This window comes from Dendropsophus ebraccatus, chromosome 5 (genome assembly GCF_027789765.1).
Source record: "Dendropsophus ebraccatus isolate aDenEbr1 chromosome 5, aDenEbr1.pat, whole genome shotgun sequence".
NCBI lineage: Eukaryota > Metazoa > Chordata > Amphibia > Anura > Hylidae > Dendropsophus > Dendropsophus ebraccatus.
Window position 1 is genome coordinate 81,196,048 of NC_091458.1, and position 14,279 is coordinate 81,210,326.

The 14,279-nt window shown below is 46.7% G+C and overlaps 1 protein-coding gene across 2 annotated transcripts in view; it reads right to left on the reverse strand.

Annotated features, from left to right (window-relative positions):
• Positions 1 to 14,279, reverse strand: part of TBC1D4 (TBC1 domain family member 4) — a 116,099-nt gene that overhangs the window by 101,009 nt on the left and 811 nt on the right. The window lies entirely within an intron of this gene.

Consider the following 14,279-nt stretch of genomic DNA (forward strand, 5'->3'; position numbering starts at 1 on the left):
CAGAAAACGTATATACATGCATGGGATGCAGACTGGGATTGGATATCATATGGAATTAACACCAAAATCAATATATCTAATGTGTGAATGGGATCTTACTGTAATGTGTAGTAATGAACTGGATATAAACACATGATTTGCTTTTTATAGAGAGCAGGGCTGGAATAACTCAAATATGCATTAAAGGGGTTATCCAGCGCTACAGAAACATGGCCAATTTTGCCCCGCTCTTGTCTCCAGATTGGGTGGGGTTTAAAACTCAGTTCCATTGAAGTAAATGGAGCTTAAATTGGTAGTGCGGCGCTCAGAAATTATTCACAGAATAACACACATTACAAAGTTATACAACTTTGTAATGTATGTTATGTCTGTGAATTGCCCCGTTCCCCGTGTCCCACCACCCCCGTCCGTGTCGAGGGCCGTCCGCCATTTTGTGCCAAACGTCATCTTCGGACGGCCGAGTCGCTGCCGCCCGTCCACCCTCCACCGCGTCACAACTGTGCTCAGCCGCGATTGGCTGAGCACAGTTATGCTCAGCCAATCGCGGCTGAGCATCAGATGACGCTGCAGAGGGCGGCCGGCATTCGGGACAGTCGGAGCTGTTTGCCGTCCGCCCGAAGAAGACGTCACTCGCTGAAGATCGGAGACGGGTGTCGGCACGTGACAGGTGAGTATAGCGCACCACACTTCCGGATACACGGGTGGGGGTGGTGGGACACGGGGAAGGGGGCCATTCACAGACATAACATACATTACAAAGTTGTATAACTTTGTAATGTGTGTTAGTCTGTGAATAATTCTTTACCACCGCACTACCCCTTTAATTGCAAACCACACCTGAACTGGAGACAAGAGTGGGGGGAAAAGTGGCCATGTTTTTGTAGCGCTGGCTGACCCCTTTAAAACCACCTCTAGCAGCATTTGCACAGTGCTTGGCAAGGCTGTAGCTGTTTGGGGGAGTCTACGCCAGACTCTGTCAGTATCTGTAGGAAAGAAGAAAATGTTTAGACTGTCAATATTAATTGCACAAGAGTTACACCCAAAAGAAATGGAATGTGGTTAACTCCTTCCCCGGCCCCTCACAACAGCTAGCACTTCAGTGGAGGAAAAAAATCCTCTGTTTTACACAACAGGGAGATAAATACAAAGCCTTCTTTGTGGCTTCTCAGATTTGTACAGTGCAACCCATGAAGCACCAACACATATATTGCTGTGCTTGCACAAAGTCTTCTCTTAAGTCACAAGGTGAAAACTAATATGGTCACCAATACAGATCCTGCAGATCTTTACCCAAATCCTGATTGAGGGTCTGGACATCCACCTCTTAATTTTCATGTAGCGGGGAAGTCTGCTCTGCTGGAAATAAAGCATTACATGGGGTTCTTTAAAATCAATGGGTTGTCCCTGAAATGGCAGATGAGCTGGGTCTTCCAAGGGACCAGTGGTCTTGAACAAGAGACTAGAGATGAGCGAACCAGGTTCGTGTTCGAGTCGATCCGAACCCGAACGTTTGGCATTTGATTAGCTGGGGTTGCTGAACTTGGATAAAACTCTAAGGATGTCTGGAAAACATGGATACAGCCAATGACTATATCCATGTTTTCCACATAGCCTTAGGGTCGTTTACACAGAAAGATTATCTGACAGATTATCTGCCAAAGATTTGAAGCCAAAGCCAGGAATGGATTTCAAAAGAGGAGAAACCTCAGGCTTTTCTGTATTACCTGATCTCTGTTTATAGTCCACTCCTGGCTTTGGCTTCAAATCTTTGGCAGATAATCTGTCAGATAATCTTTCCATGTAAATGGACCCTTAGGGCTTTATCCAACTTCAGCAGCCACCGCTAATCAGATGCCGAAAGTTCGGGTTCGGATCGACTCGAGCATGCTCGAGGTTCGCTCATCTCTACTAGAGACCTATCTGCTAACCTAAAATACAACTGCTGGAATCAACCTGGTATAGAGCTGACAGTCACTGTAATATTACAGTGGACTCTTTCCTACAAGAGTCCACTGACTCTTCCTTACCATAGAGTGTTGCGTGGACTGTGTTGTTATACATGTTACATATACACCTTGCATGTGCATGAGGTGCTTCAAGCGTACCTTGGACAATGCGGCAGGATACGAGGAATAACTCCTGGAGGTATGCTGTCCACTTCTGACATGAGCGGCGGACGGAACTCTTGGAAGCGACATAAGCTGCACTGTAATGGTGCTTCCAGGAATTCCATCTACTGCCCATATGAGAAGAGAACAGCATACCTGCAGGAGTATCCTGCCGCGCTGTCCAACTGATGGGTATGCTTTAAACTAGACCCTGAATTCAATGTCTTAAATGCATCTGGTATAACGATTTCTCTTTCTACACTATAAGTATTTCTGCTTACTACACTATGAATAGTATAGTGTGGCCAGCTACCACCTGCAAAATGACAGTAACGTTTCTTTACCAATTACTTCAAACAAGCAACATCCATATTTGCCCAATTATTCTACCCACAGTGAATGCCAAGGCTAATACAGCTTACGGAAGACAATGTCCTGTCTTCTGTACATAGCATGTAAACTGCCCGAACTAGTTCTTGGAAAACAGACAAATAGGGAAATTATGCACAGAGGACACCGAGCAGTCGCTTACCTTGTGCTGCTCGGCCTTTGGCAATCCCCCATTTCATTGTACATCCTTGAACTTTCACTGTGCAATCCAATGTCTATACACTGGGACTAGACAAGGTTAGCAGGCCCTCCAGACTAGAAACCTTGGATTCTTATCTAGCATTTGGTAATGAGAGGGAACAACACTGCTGAAGGACATAGAAATGAAAGATACAGGACATTAGCATATATATATTTAACCAAAAGGCCTATATAATAACCTCCAGCTTTATAGTCCAAAACTCAGGTGACAGCCTGGTAATAAGGTCACAGTGGGCATCTGGATCCATAGCCAGCCACATGAATGCAGCAAAAGTGTAGACCACTACCAAAGGGAATCCCTGACCTGGATCTCATGTGCGACCTCCTGCTTGTGGGCACATTTAGCGCCAGGAAGAATCACACTTACAGCGGAAGGGGCTTTCATGTTTTAGGAATTATTGCTCCTTAGCCCAGTATGTAGCAAGATCTCAAAGTATCTAAAGAAAACTACACAGGACACATATAAAGTCTGCAGTAAACTGACATGGCTGAGGGATAGCTCAGAGATGATGACAGTAGTTATATCTATACCATCCGCTAACTAAAATGGAATGTCAATCTGTTTATACAGCGTAACACTCTGTCTCTTTGCACGTTGGTTTGTTAAAGTACTCGCAGATCGCTAATAAATCTTCCATTGTCTTCTTGTAGAAATGTAACCTGCCTTGACTTAGGTTGCATTGCTATGACTGCTGTTTCACACCCATCTCCTCAGGGGTAAAGGGGGCAGGGGTTATAAGCCCCAGTCTATGCAGCTGACAGCCATAGTCACATCTCTTTTATCTGCCATATTGTGAGGGCCAAGAGAGCTCAATGGTTAAAGTCCCAATCAAGAACCTTACAGCATCCATGATCCCGAGTTACAGAACATTTAGCATACTAAAGAAAGCAATATAGTAAAAGTCAATGTACAGGACCCTAAAGAATAAGCAGCCTGGTAAATTGTAAGGCATCCACCACCTTTGATAATGCTTAGTAGTTCTTAAGGGTATGTTCACACTACGGAACAGGCACAGAATTTCAAACGGAATCTGCAAAATTCCTTGTGTGAACATACCCTTCCGCAGTGTGAACATACCCTTCCGCAGTGTGAACATACCCTTACAGGGTGCTATGGAAACTTTTTGTCAAAAGACAGTTTCTTCCTTTAAAGGGGTGGTCCTAGCTCATAAAGTGAAGAAATATTGCTACATCTGCGACCTACAATCTCCCTCCCTGTTTTCCTGTATAGCAGTGCCCCCCGCCACCAAAATGGGTAGGGAGCTGCAACATAGTCCCAGTTTACTGAATAGATTGTCTGGGGTTTAATGCACAGTGGGTGGTAAAGGGTGTCGCAGCACTGTGCAGGGAAGGACCAGTGCTGTAGTTCCTCCATTCTGGGGATCAGTGCAGATCCCCACCACTTACAAGGGGTGGCATATCCTAGCAACCCAACATCACTTTCTGAGAGGGTAACACCCCTTTAATAGATTTTAGGAGTGATCTGAACAACTTTCATCAAGTTCTAATGCACTTGACTGCTGAAAACTCCACGTGCCATTTCACACAGGTTCTCACAGCAGTTTTCCATTAAAAACAAAAAACCTCTAAGTATTAGGCTGCGTTCACACTACGTATATTTCAGTCAGTATTGCAACCAAAACCAGGAGTGGATTAAAAACACAGAAAGGATCTGTTCACACAATGGTGAAATTGAGTGGATGGCCGTCATATAACGGTAAATAACTGCCATTATTTCAATATAACAGCCGTTGTTTTAAAATAACAGCAAATATTTGCCATTAAATGGCGGCCATCCACTCAATTTCACCATTGTGTGAACAGATCCTTTCTGTGTTTTTAATCCACTCCTGGTTTTGGTTGCAATACTGACTGAAATATACATATACTGACTGAAATATACGTAGTGTGAACGCAGCCTCAAGCTGTATTTATGGCTTCCTCCAGGGCCGCTTTATCAGGGGGCACGTGGTGCACGTGCACAGGGCCCCCTGGTTCAGATCACGTGACAGGGGCCCCCCGCAGAGTGGCCACTAGTTTTTACCCCCAACCATCTAATAAGCCGCCTGCGGCCTCTAGCGATCTTGCTGGCATAGCGCGAGTGCACCACCGCCCCCTGCAGCGCCAGGACGCCTGACTGGTTGGACATCACCCGGCCAGGAACCTGATTGGATGCGCAGCGCGGGCATCACAAGGCCAGCCGCAGCGGCACCACCCTACATTCTCACCTCCCCTGACATTTGGTCTGCACTGAGTGAGGAGGAGGGGGAGCTGACAGACTTTCTATACAGTGCGGCCATCCATCTAAGAATTGGTTGGTTTTGACAGCAGCAGGGGCCAGGCGGCAGCGGACATGTGACGAGGGACGGGCGGAGACAGACTACGAGGAGCAGCAGAGAGAGAAGGACATGTGAGGTTCCTCCTCATGCAGCCGGGACAGAGTGGAGGAGGGGGGAGGGGCAGGGGACTCACCACACAGCAGAGGAGACCGCTGATCCCTGCTACAGCAGGAAATCTCTCCTCACTGCGCTGATAAACAGCATGAGGGACGCAGCACCTCCCCCGACCCGGCCTGCAGAGAGCTGTCACAGGAAATGAAGGACGCAGCACCTCCCCCGACCCGGCCTGCAGAGAGCTGTCACAGGAAATGAAGGACGCAGCACCTCCCCCGACCCGGCCTGCAGAGAGCTGTCACAGGAAATGAAGTACGCAGCACCTCCCCCGACCCGGCCTGCAGAGAGCTGTCACAGATAATCTCTCTGCTCACAGGGGTCTCCAGTGTCTGCACTTTAGTTGTGGCCAGTACAGAGTCTGAGATGAGGGGGAGTCAGCTGGTCTCTGGCTGCCCAGGTCTACTGTTCAGGGACATTTAGTTAACCCCTTCACTGCCCTCCTGTACATAATGGAGCAGTAATCTCTCCAGGAGGGTAGTGTTAGGGTTAAATCTAGTGACTTTTTTTGATGCACTAAACATATGTGACTGATAGAGAAGTGTAGAGAGTGTAGGGAAGGCCACTATGTGCCCTGTGTTCATGCTGTCCACATAGCATGAGGGGATAGGGAGGTATACACTATAGTGCAATAACAGCAGCCATAATCCCTTCATTCACTCAAACATACCTCCTCCAGTATCTAGAAACACGGTTTATTCAGATGCAGTCTCATAGGTGACTTCTTCCCTGATATTCCCTTTCTCTTCCGTCCTTAGGTGCCACCGTCCTACTATACTGTGCAACCCTGCCCAAATGATCTATGCCACTGTCCCCCTAGTTATTTACCATCATGCCCAAATGATCTATGCCACTGTCCCCTCTAATGTACTGGGCTATTGTCTGCAAATCATTGTTTTCCAATCTCCCCACCAGCTGTTTCAAAAATTACAACTTCATGACAACTTCAGTCAGCACAACATGATGGGGGTTGTATTTCTGTCAGCTAAATAGCCTCCTGTTGCAAAACTACAACCCCCATCACAAACTGTCAGCATGGCATGATGGGGGCTGTAGTAGTAGAGCCACAAATCCCCCCCCCCTTCAGTATACACAGTGTCCAATATATGCCAGCATCTGCAATAAACAAGCCAGGGAGTTCAGAGCTGTGACACATGACGCCATGCAGGGAAACAGTTCAGGACAGGCATTCACCATCTATGACATCTGTGATTCACGGAGCATGGAATGTGTGAATTCAGCCTAAAAGAACTAGGCAGTGGTCACACATAGTATTTCCGTCAGTATTTTTTCAACCAAAACCAGGAGTTGTTTGAAAACACAGAAACTGGGCAGATTTTTCCATTATAATTTTGCTGTCAGTTCCTTTCCTGGTTTTGGCTACAAATACTAATCAAAATGCCATGTGTAAACATAGCCCTAGAGTGAGGCTTGGATCCACTTTATGGTTGTGTTCACAAAATGACTTTTCTTGGACGTATTTTGTCCACAGTTTTGGACAGCTGTCATTGTGAAGCAAAGAGAGTGAGTCAGTCCTCCTAGTGTGTAAGCTCTTGTGTCACCCCTCAGTCCTGCTCCTACTTTGACACAAGAGCTTAAAGCGACTCTGTACCCACAATCTGACCCCCCTAAACCACTTGTACCTTCGGATAGCTGCTTTTACTCCAAGATCTGTCCTGGGGTCCATTTGGCAGATGATGCAGTTATTGTCCTAAAAAACAACTTTTAAACTGGCAGCCCCGTGCCCAACGGCCGTAGCTTAGGGTCCATTTACACAGAATGATTATCAGACAAATTATCTGCCAAAGATTTGAAGCCAAAGCCAGGAACAGACTATAAACAGAGAACAGGTCATAAAGGAAAGCCTGAGATTTCTCCTCTTTTCAAATCTTTGGCAGATAATCTTTCTGTGTAAATGGACCCTACGATTGTGTATGCATTAGGCTGGCACAACCTCTCTGTCCCTCCCCCCCACCCTCTTCATCATTAGGAATGCTCCTGGCAGATTCTTTCCTATTCTTCACCTGTGTCAGCACGGCACATGGGCTGGATCGTTAAGGCACCTGTGCAATGTTCAGACAGGAGAAAATGTTCCAGTGGCATTCCTAATGATGAAGAGGGTGGGGAGGAGGGATGGAGGGGTGGTGCAAAGTTAGGGCACAGACACTCTAGGCCCGGCCATTTGGCACAGGGCTGCAAGTTTAAAAGTTGTTTTTTAGGACAATAGCTGCATCACCTGCCGAACGGACCCCAGGACAGATCTTGGATTAAAATCAGCTATCCGAAGGTACAAGTGGTTTGGGGGGGGGGGGCAGATTGTGGGTACAGTGTCACTTTAAACACTAGGAGGACTGAGGGGTAACACTAGAGCTTACACAATAGGAGGACTGACTCAGTCCTAGTCTAGAGGCACTTCAGCCTATATCTTGGAAATGTCAGTGAATGTCCATTATAGAACAAATTGCATATGTGTCGGGGCACTTTCAGGGCATTATACTGTGTGTGGAGCTTCGATTCTGATCTGATAAAGCGCAGGGTCGCCATAAGGGAAGGGGGGGGGGGGCACTCTTGAGGCCTTTGCACCGGGCCCACCAGGGTATTAAAACGGCCCTGCTCACATGAACTGTATGTAGTAGTGATCCTAGGTGACCTAAGAGAGAAAATGTGAATATGAGCACTGTCCGCGCATATGGATAACGTACAGCCAGGCATTACTGCCGTATCCTTCGCTTCCATCCTCACAGGAGGATGTACATAAGTGCTCGCTTGGGATTAGGGCCAAATTCACACAGCGCTGTATGATGGCTATTAATGTATTTTTAGTCACACACAAGTTTAGCTTCTAAATGGAGGAAGCCAGGGCCGCTTTAACCAGAGGGCACATGGTGCACGTGCACCGGGCCCACTGGTTAAAGGGGCCCCCCCGAGCAGGCCGGCCGTTGCTATGTGCGACCAGTGCGGTCGCACAGGGCTCCGGCCACCAGCCTGTCAGGGGGGAGCGCCATGGATGGGTAATCTACTTACCCCTCCATGGCGCCCCCTGGAGGGCCCCCCCGTCCGCCGCTGCCCCCGCCCGCTGCTGCTGCGGCGCGTCAGCGCTGCAGCAGCAGCGACACTGACAGAGAGAGAGCCATTGGTTCCCTCCCTGTCAGTCCTCTTGTGGCCGCACTTCCTGCGGTCACAAGAGGCCGCACTCTCCCTCTAGCGCCCGACGTCACTGGAGCGTCGGCGCGTGGGTAAGGGGAGTGCAGCCTCTTGTGACTGCAGGATGTGCGGCCACAGGAGGGAAGAGAAGAGGAACGCGTGGACCCAGGTGAGTAAGTGTTTGTTTTTTTCAATGTTATATGGGAGGGGGAGCTATATACTATTGGGGAGCACAGGTGGCTATATACTATGGGGGGGCACAGGGGGCTATATACTATGGGGGAGGACAGGGGGCTATATACTATGGGGGAGGACAGGGGGCTATATACTATGGAGGAGCACAGGGGGCTATATACTATTGGGGAGCACAGGGGGCTATATACTATGGGGGGGCACAGGGGGCTATATACTATGGGGGAGGACAGGGGGCTATATACTATGGGGAAGCACAGGGGGCTATATACTATGGGGGAGCACTGGGGGCTATATACTATGGGGGAGCACAGGGGGCTATATACTATGGGGGAACACAGGGGGCTATATACTACTGGGGAGCACAGGGGGCTATATACTACTGGGGAGCACAGGGGAGCTATATACAATGGGGGAGCACAGGGGGCTATATACTATGGGGGAGCACAGGGGAGCTATATACTATGGGGGAGCACAGGGGGCTGTATACTATAGGGGAGCACAGGGGAGCTATATACTATGGGGGAGCACAGGGGAGCTATATACTGTGGAGGAGCACAGGGGAGCTATATACTACTGGGGAGCACAGGGGAGCTATATATTATGGGGGGGGTATTATGTACCTTAAAAGTGGCCAACCCTCCTGCATGATGTTTGCAGCTTCTACATTCCCCAGAAAGCTATTTTGTGATGGTCAAGTCCCCGCTGTGACAAACCACCCCACAATATAATGCGTGCCCCCCGGTGCTTCACGGCTGGGATGGTGGTTTTCCTCCATATATAGCCCATTAGTAACATCTGTGATCTGTGTCCCCATGTTTCAAACTGTGATCTGGCTTTCTTGGCAGTTTGGTGCCGTGGATTCTCCCTTTGGCTGATTTCTTAAAGGGGTAGTCCACCAAAAAAATTTTTCTTTCAAATCAATTGGTGCCATAAAGTGCCAGAGATTTGTAATTCACTTCTATTAAAAAATCTTAAGTCTTCCAGTACTTATCAGCTGCTGTGTGTCCAGCAGGAAGTGGTGTTTTCTTTCCAGTCTGACACAGTGCTCTTTGCTGCCACCTCTGTCCATGTCAGGAACTGTCCAGAGCAGCAGCAAATGCCCATAGACAACCCCTCCTGCTCTCTAGACTGGAAATAATACAACTTCCTGTTGGGCATACAGCAGCTGAAAAGTAGTGGAAGGCTTGAGATTTTTTAATAGAAGTAAATTACAAATCTCTGGCACTTCATGGCAGCAGTTGATTTGAAAGAAATTTTTTTTTGGTGGACTACCCCTTTAAGCGTTTCCCCATAATATCACAGAAAGAGATACTCAGGCCTTTGGAGAAGCCTTGAACACTGCTACAGCTATACCTCCAGTGATCTCTATTAGATCATTAGAAGCTTCTAACGCAAATAATATTGTTTCCGGGAACTTTCCAATCTATTTAAAGGCACAGTCAACTCTGTGTATGTAAACTTCTGACATAGTGAAATAAATGAAATGATCGGTTTGTGAACATTTCTTGAAAGGATGTGTGTGCCATGTACAAACAACTTGCTGAAAGGGAAGCTTCAATCTAACGATAGGGGATAATGAGACAACCAGTCAGCCATAATAATAAAACCACTGAGAGGGGAAGTGAAAGCATTGATTATCTCCCCACAATGCTGCCTGCCAAGATGTGAAATACATGAGGCAACAAGTGGACATTCAGTTACTAATGCTGATGAGCTGTAAGAAGGAAAAATGGGCAAGTGTATGGATCTGAGAGACTTTGACAAGGGTGAGATTGTGGTCTCATTAAAGGGAACGTAGATTTGTTTTACTGTTTAGAACCAAATACTGGAACATGTTCTTTTCTTGTAATCTGTTTTCATTTTTACCTTCTATTATTTTATTTTCCTTCTATTTACCTTATTATGGCAGCTGTCAAACTGTCTAAGCTGCTATTAGCAGCATCAAGTAACATGCCTTTCGGCAAGCCCCACAGACAGACGCAACGAACATCATCAGACACTATGTATGTAGGTAGCATATGTGTATTTGTGGTCCTATTCCATAGGGAGGGGAGGCTAAGCTGCTATTGTTTCTACTATCTAAATATGTCACCTTTTACTGTAATGCTTTACATATCTCTAAGCTTAGTGAGATATATATATATTTTTTTCAAATCAACAGAAAGTGCCAGAGATTTGTAATTTACTTGTATAAAAAAAACTCAAGTCTTACAGTACTTATCAACTGTCACTGTTAGGGTGCCTTTACACAGACAGATTTATCTGACAGATTTTCGAAAGTCAAAGCCAGGAATGGATTTGAAAAGAGGGGAAATCCCAGTCTTTCCTTTATGACCTGTTTTCTGTTTATAGTCAGTTCTGGCTTTGGTTTCTACAATCTTTCAGATAATTCTGTCTGAGTAAATTCACCCTTATGCTGCGTTTACACGAAACGAATTCGAACGATAATCGTACATGTAAACGCTGCGAACGATCAAACGACAAACGAGAAATCGTTCATTTTGATCTTACAACATATTCCAAAATCGTCGTTCGCAAAAAATTTGCAGATCGTTCAGTGTAAACAGTCGTTTGCCGATTTAACCAATGTGTGAGATAGGCTTAACGATCGCAGAGCGAATTTCCGTACGATATATCGTACCGTCTAAACGCTGACCGTTGTGAAAAGAAAAATCGTTACTCCGACATTGTTAATCGTACGATCGGGCCAATTATCGTTTCGTGTAAACGCAGCATCAGGGATCGCTGTTAAAAACTAATCTTGCCCAATCATCCAACTTCTTCAGCCACCAGTAATCAAATGCAGAACGTTCAGGTTCGGACAAACTCCAGTGTGCTTGAGATTTGCTCATCTCTAATGCCCATGTATCTGGTATTATGATCAGCATCACCTAACAGATACTGATCACAGAACACAACCCCGATTCAGCCTGCACTGCAGTGTGCTTTTCACACAGTGATTAAAAGATTGGAAATCATTAACATGATAACCAACCAGCAGGAAATCTGCCAAAAAGCCAGAGATGACGTCCAGTCCCGTTCTGGCCGTGTCACTCCTGACAGCTAAATCAGTTTTAGGGCTGCCAAAGTCAAACATGCGGATAACAAATACCAGTGATATAGCCAAAATGCCACTTCACTTTAAAGGGGTTATCCAGCGCTACAAAAACATGGCCACTTTCCCCCTACTGTTGTCTCCAGTTTGGGTGGGGTTTTGAAACTCAGTTCCATTGAAGTAAATGGAGCTTAAAGAGGATGTACCACCAAGTACGTCCTCTTTAACCTGACACAGGGATAGAACGGCGCCGTGACGGCACCATTCTTTTCAAGGTTACCAGCTGTTGCTCAAGCACTGGAGGTCAGCCAGCCCGCCCCCAGTGGGAGGGAATTCCCTCCCCTCTATGACGCGGCTCCATTAGAATCAAAGGAGCCACGTCATAGAGGGGAGGGAATTCCCTCCCACTGGGGGCGGGACGGCCTACCTCCAGTGCTTGAGCACCGTCCGGTAACTGTGGAAAGAACAGTGCCGTATAGGGCAACCGGGCCGCGGTTCGAAAAACGGACCGCGCCACCGGCTTCCCCATCACGGCGCTGTTCTATCCCTGTGTCAGGTTAAAGAGGACGTACCTGGTGGTACATCCTTTTTAATTGCAAACCACACCTGAACTGAAGACAACAGTAGGGGGGAAAGTGGCCATGTTTTTGTAGCGCTGGATAACCCCTTTAACTACTGGATCCAATTAAAACTGAGCTATAAATACGTCAATTTGTTAGAAAATTTCAGACCTTAAAATAATCAATGCCAAACTGTTGTGTAACAGCTTCAAACTTCTTTGCAGGTGATTTATCAAAGGAATCATTTTTTTGCAGCAACGAAACTGAAGAGAACGATAGTCGGAACGAGAGACGAGCGAATTTACAGTAAATAACAAAGCAAAGTGCTGCATTATCTCTGCAATCTACCCATCGACCTGTTGCCTTTTAACTCAGTGCTGCTCCTCTCTAGGTACTGGGAAACTTCTCCCAGGAGTATCCCTTTGACATAAAGTAAAGGCAAGCCAGAAGAAAGCCTTAAAATCCCTGGAAAACATGGATACAGGCCTAGTAAACATAAGGCTTAAAACCGGACTTTTCCAGGTTGCAGACTAGGGCTGCATTCACACGGAACCCCGAAGTGGAAGGCCTGTAATGGCACCCAACATTAGAGAGGTTTAGAGAACGTTGCCTAACCCAAATGGTTCAGCAAGCCTGCTCAACACTAAGGGTAAGTTCACACTGAGGAATCAGCGTTGAAATTCTGAGCGGAATCACCGTTGCAGACTCCACTCGGAATTCTGCCTGCCTCAGCGCCTCAAATGTAAGGTATAGGGCGCCTCCGCTCTCAAAGGATTGACCTGTCAATTGCCTATTTCTTTTTTCCTATATATAATAGAGACAAGCCATAAGATTTGATTGGTGGAGGGCTGGGTGTTCAGACAATTGCTATAACATAGGGGAAAGTGCTACTGCTTCTTCCTGCTGTGCGCACGTGACAGGAAGCGGTTCTGTACACTTTCTATAGTCGTACAGCTTAAAAAACTCTTTCTAGGGTCAGCCACACACGCAGCCCTTCTCAAGAGATCTTACTCTTCTCTTTGTGCTCATCTGTTCCTCTCCCAAGCCATGTTTTCGCTATTAACCGGGGTCCCAGAGATTGGCTTCAACCAATTATAGAAAAGAGTCTGAAATGACGGGTGTCAGATCACAGGAGCCTTGTGGTTAATAACCTCAGCACTGCGATGCTCTGTAGATGCACTGACAGCTTTCAGCTAAGAAGTGTGGTCACGTGTATATACAGACAGGCCTGTACTGTAGACACAATATATTACCTGGTTTACAGCATTTCATGCTTCTATGGTCGTGCTCTGACATACGGCACCGTCATTCATGTGCTGATTTAGGGCATCTGGCACCTTAATCCTGCTAGGTACTTGCCACATAGCTTCTCCACCATAAAAAAAACTCTGGGATGGGGAAGCTTTGGCTGTCCAGGTATGATGGAAACTGGGCCTAAGGTTCCCCATCCCTGATCTAGCCCAACCAGCCCCATTCATCCGGTGGTCTCTAGATAACACAGTTAACTATTAACCACCCAAAAGAATTGTCTCAGTTAACGGTGTAGCGACCATCTACAGTACAGCGTGTTGTGAACTGCTCTTTACCTGTGCCAGGATGTTATTTTTCCTGGTTCACTGTACAGGACCCTGAAGAAGCCCAGTGCCCTCCACAGAAAGTGATTTACGTCTCCCAGCAGCTCTTTCTGCATCTTATGTATAAGCACTTGCTTCATTTGTGTTAGCTATCTGCTTGTCTTTAATCTCTATTATTTTCCTGAATTGGCCCCTATAACCAATGACTTTCCATATAATTACGGTACCAAGATGCAAGTGCAATGATCATCCTGGAACCATGGGCTATTATAAGTGGAGGAGGCGGTAGTATCTCCTCAGAGAAGACAGCAGTGATCTGTGGTGATGAGTGACATGAACCAGCCCAGTATCACACAGTAGTAGTAGAGCATTGTACTGACAGCCATAGCTCAGCAGTGTTCAGCACCTCCACATGTCTATTAAGTAACAGCTACAAGATAGCTGCTTCCAAGACGCCAACCACAACTTCCTAGATCTTATAACAGACATAAAAGTGACACCGTCCTGGGCCGTCCATTGTACCACAACCACAGCTGGCACACTCGCCATTCACTGCGCCCTGTGACGCCAACAAGCCCGACTACAAAAGCACAGGGTAAACT